A 5,203-nucleotide genomic window follows, 5' to 3' on the forward strand; every position below is an offset into this window, starting at 1 on the left:
TGTTTCTGCTTCTGAGGTGGCTCCTTTTAAACTAGCAGGATAACAAATCTAACCAACCCTTATACTTCTTTACAACCTATTTGCAGTCTCTTGGTGAGAATTAAGATGCCTTTGATTAGAAAACTTAATTAAGGAATTTCAAAGTTCTACAGCTACTAAAAGTAGAACACACAATAAATGAACTTTGAGCTGTCAGGAAGAAAAAAATCTATATGTTAAAGTAATAAAAAAGTATAGAGGCTCAGATAGCAAGCAATAAGAATGAAGGCTCAAGCTTCTAGTGACAGTGACACAAGATGGCAGCCACCATGGGTTCGGGAGTAAAAGTCCCTCGAAATTTTCAACTGTTGGAAGAACTAGAAGAAGGCCAAAAAGGAGTAGGAGATGGCACAGTTAGCTGGGGTATAGAAGATGATGAAGATATGACACTTACAAGATGGACAAGGATGATAATTGGGCTTCCAAGAATAATTTATGAAAAGTGGATATACAGCCTTAAAATAGAATGTGAACCTAAATACCCAGAAACACCCCCCTTTGTAAAATTTGTAACAAAAATTAATATGAATGGAGTGAATAGTTTTAATGGAGTGGTGGACCCAAGAGCCAAATGGCAAAATGGCAGAATTCTTATAGCATCAAAGTTGTCTTGCAAGAGCTTCAGAGCCTAATGATGTGTAAAGAAAATATGAAACTCCCTCAACTTCCTGAAGGACAGTGTTACAACAATTAATCAAAAAGAAAAACCACAGGCCCACCCCTGTCTCCAGCCCCATTCAATTTAAGCAGTCTTCAGTTTCCACAGTAGTAAATTTTCTAGATACGTCTTGTATACCTCAAAGTACTGCAAAGGAAGCTCCCATTCAAGGGCAAGTTATCTTAAGATACTGTAAATAAATAATAATAATAAAAAAAGTGGGACATCACCAAGTGAGCTAACATGTGTATCTTGGAAAACCCAGAAGATAAGAAAGAGAAAGGGCCAGAACCAATGTTTGAAGAAATATTGAAAGAAAAGTTTAAATCTGATAAAGAACAGGGATGTACTAGTAAGCCAAAATCTTCCAACAAAATTCAAGTAGGCTAAACCAAAGACACCCATACCAAGTCACAATATAACCAAACTTCAAAAACTAAAGATAAAAATAGAAGAATCCTGAAAGAATCAAGGGTGATGAAAATTGTTAACTGGAAAGGATGCTGGATAAGATTAAGCATTGGCTTTTCATCAGAGACCTTGGGGACCAGAACGTAGTAAAATAACAGTGTTGAACAATGATAATTTTGTAGTGTTCAACCAATAATACAATAGCCAGTAAAACTCTGCTTTTAGAATAAAGATGGAATTAAAACATTCACAGATAAACAAAAGCTGAGAGTGTTCATACCTCCTAGACCTGATTTATAAGAAATGCTAGAGGGGGTCCTTCAGGTGGGAAAAGCTGCACTTAAAGCTGCACATTTTATTGTTGGTACATGCCATTGGGTTAGTGCCAACTCAAAGCAACACTGTATAGTGTTTCTGAAAGGTTTGCATGTTGTTGTTAAATTCCATGATATCTGTTCCAATCTTAGTGACTCTGTATAGAGTTTCCAAGGAGCAGCTAGAGGGTTTGAATCACTAACCTTGTGGTTAGTTGTCGTTGGAGTTAAATGCCGTTGAGTTGATTCCGACCCATAGCAGCCCTGTATAGAGTTTCTGAGGAGCAGCTAGCTGGTGAGCCTGAACCGCCGACCTTGCAGTTCAAATGGTTTTGCAGTCTGGCGCATTAACCTAGTCCATGCTTATTCTACAGCCTCACACAAGGAGTACACTGCTAGGTGTGCAGAAAACAAAACTAAACTAAACTAAGCTGCATTATAGATAACTGTATAAGCAAGTATAAGAACAGATTTTTGACAGACATTTTTACTTCATAATTCTAGTTATTAAGTCTTTATAATGACAAACATAAAACAATAAATACAAATGTATATTAACTTGTGAATAATGTATTGTTGTTATTGCTATGTGCTTTTGAGTTGGTTCTGTCTCATAGCGAACCTGTATAAGATTTCTGAGGAGTGACTGTTGAGCCTGAACTACTGACCTTGAGGTTCAAACTGACCTTGCAGTTCAGCATATTAACCCACAATACCACACCAGGACTCTAATGTATAGACATTGACAAGAAAAGATTATGAAAATGCAAACAGGCAATAGTTTACGTAGAGAATTTTTGTTATTGAAATTATATTTGTATCAATGTAGTATGTTAAAACTCATCTGTATGGTAACTACAAGGAAATCTTTTAGAAATAGATTTTTAAAAAAGGAAGTCAAAATGGTTTATCACAAAAATATGAGCAAAAAAAATTAAAGTTGAAATAGTGATGTTTTATATATATAATGGAGTGGCAGAAGTGAATTCTTTATCAGTAAGTATGAGATATGTTAGTGGCATAAATGCTTGAATCAAAAATAGAGAGTGATATTATGTATTTATTTAAAACTCCAACTTAAGCAGGGGTAGTGATTTCAATGTCAGTCAAAATAGGCTTTAAGTGAAAATCTGTTATTGGTGACAAAGAATAACATTATATAGTGATTAAATTGTCATTGCATCAAAAGAATAAAAATAATAACTATAAAAGGGAATTTTGAAAAATTCATGGAATAATAGAATGGAAAAATAATTGATTTTTTTTCATGAATGCTTTGAAGTGCATGCAATAAACCTCACAACTCCAAGATTTACAAACACTAAGAGAATTAATGCGAGAAGAAATGAACATTTATTCAATAATGTCACATGCTTCAGGACTCTACCTCTAATGATGCACCAAACATTTAGAAAGAAGATTAATAGAAAAAATTTAGAACGTACACCAAACAGACTGAACAGACATATAAGGATACTTCACTCAACAACAGCACAATACACATTCTTCACTAGTGCACATAAATAACTCTCTAGAATAGACAATATGCTAGGTTTCAAAACAATAAATTTTAAAAGATTGGAACATACAAATTATATTCTCAGGTTAAAATGTAGCAAAGTTAGAAATATATGGTGGTGGTGGTATTCCGTGGAGTCATTTCCCACACATAGAGACCCTGCATAGGGTTTCCAAGGCTCTAAATCGTTACAGGAGCAGAAGGATTTCTCTTTCTCTCCTGGTAGAAATATATAACAAGATGGAAACCTTGGACAATACGTAGTATGGAAATTAAACAACAAAGCATTAATCAACATGTGATTCAAAGAAGAATTTGAAATCAAAATAGAAATTTGAAAATACTAAAGAACTGAATAAAAATGGAGTGAGAAGTTACCAAAGCTTACGAAATCAGAGAAGGCAGCACTCAGATAGAAATCTATTATGATAAGTATTACAGAAAAACAAAAGGTAGAAACAATAGAAACAAGCTTTTGATCAAAAGATAAAATGAAATTGTCAAGTGATTAGGAGAAATCATAGGTAAGAATATATGAATGTGTAAAATCAGAAAAAATATGAACCCATTTCCAAAACAATCTTAAGACAATAGTATGAATACTTATATGCCAATAGATTAAATAATGTAGATGAAAAGTAGACATTTCTAGACACACATAAAACATCTAAACTGAAAATATTTTTATTTATTTTTTAATCTCACCAGAACCATGTTGTTGTTGTTGTTAAGTGCCGTCGAGTCGGTTCCGACCCATAGCGACCCTGTACAGGGTTTCCGAGGGTGTAAATCCTTACGGGAGTAGAAAGCCTCATCTTTCTCCCGAGGAGCGGCTGGTAGTTTCGAACCGCTGGCCTTAAGGTTCGTAGCCCGATTCGTAACCACTATGCTACCAGAACCATAACAGTATGGAAATTGAATTTTAAAAAAAGGTTTTCTTAGAAAATATAAGACCAGATGGCTTTATTAGGGGAATTGTACTAATCATTTAAAGAATAATTGACACAAATCTTGCTCAAGTTTTCCAAAGGGTAGAGTGGGGAAGTAAACTTTCAAATACATCCTATGAATCCTAAAGTAATCTGACACTCAAGCCTATGAATACATAACAAGATAAGCAAATATATATAACTATAGAAAAAAAGCAGCTCCAGAAGACGAGTATTATAATGAAATATACAAGGACCTGGAGTTAGAAAAGGAAGAACAAGCTCAGAGTTTCTCAAGCTGAGGGAACTGAAAAAAAATTTCAAGCCTTAACCAGCAATATTGAAGTATTCTAAGGGCTAAATATTGAATGACGCAGAAAGCATCTAAAGAAGATGGAAGGAATACACAAAATCACTATATCAAAAATAAATGGTTGATGTATATCCATTTCAAGAGGCATATGATCAAAAGCCAATAATACTGAAGGGAGAAGTCCAAGGTACATTGAAGGCATTGGCAAAAGAACATGGCTCCAGTAAGTGATGAAATACAAATTGAAATATTTCAACAAACTGATTCAGCACTGGAGGCACTCACTCACTTTTATCAAGAAATTTGGATAACAGCCATAGTCAACTGACTGGAAGAGATCAATATTTGTATCCATTCCAAAGGGAGGTGATCCAACAGCATGAAGGTATCATGGGGCAATAGCATTAGTACAGAATGCAAGTAAAATTTTGCTAAAGGTAATTAAAAAATGGATACAACAGTGCATTGACAGAGAACTCCCAAAGGTACAAGGTGATTCAGAGAAATGTGGAGTAAGGGGTATCAATGCTGACATCAGATGGAACTTGCCTGAAAGCAGAAAATACCAGAAAGATGTTTACCTGTGCTTTATTAAAGACTACCCAAAGTTTTTGATTGTATGGATTATAGCAAGCTATGAATGAAATTGTGGTAAATTAGTATTCTGGAACACTTAAATTGTGTTTATGAGAAACCTCTCCACAGACCAAGAGACAGTTGTTCAAATAAATCATGGGAACACTGAATGGTTTAAAATCAGGAAAGGTGTGTGCTGGGATTGTATTATTTCACCATATTTATTCAATTTGAATGCTGAGCACATAATCTGAAAACTGAATTGTAACAAGAAAATTGTGGAATCAGAATTGGAGGAAGACTCATTAACTACCTACACTATGCCGATGATATAACCTTGATTGTTGAAAGAAAAGAGGACTGAAAAATACTTATTGATGAAAACGAAATACCACAGCCTCCATTATGGTTTGTACTTAAATTTAAAGAAAACAAAACTCCTCA

At 34.4% G+C, this 5,203-nt stretch overlaps 1 pseudogene; it reads left to right on the forward strand.

The window, feature by feature from the left end:
• The first annotated feature begins 296 nt into the window (after positions 1 to 296).
• On the forward strand, positions 297 to 733 carry LOC102824187 (annotated as a pseudogene).
• Positions 734 to 5,203: the final 4,470 nt, after the last annotated feature.

The sequence above is a fragment of the Chrysochloris asiatica genome, unplaced genomic scaffold, assembly GCF_000296735.1.
Source record: "Chrysochloris asiatica unplaced genomic scaffold, ChrAsi1.0 scaffold00309, whole genome shotgun sequence".
Taxonomy (NCBI): domain Eukaryota; kingdom Metazoa; phylum Chordata; class Mammalia; order Afrosoricida; family Chrysochloridae; genus Chrysochloris; species Chrysochloris asiatica.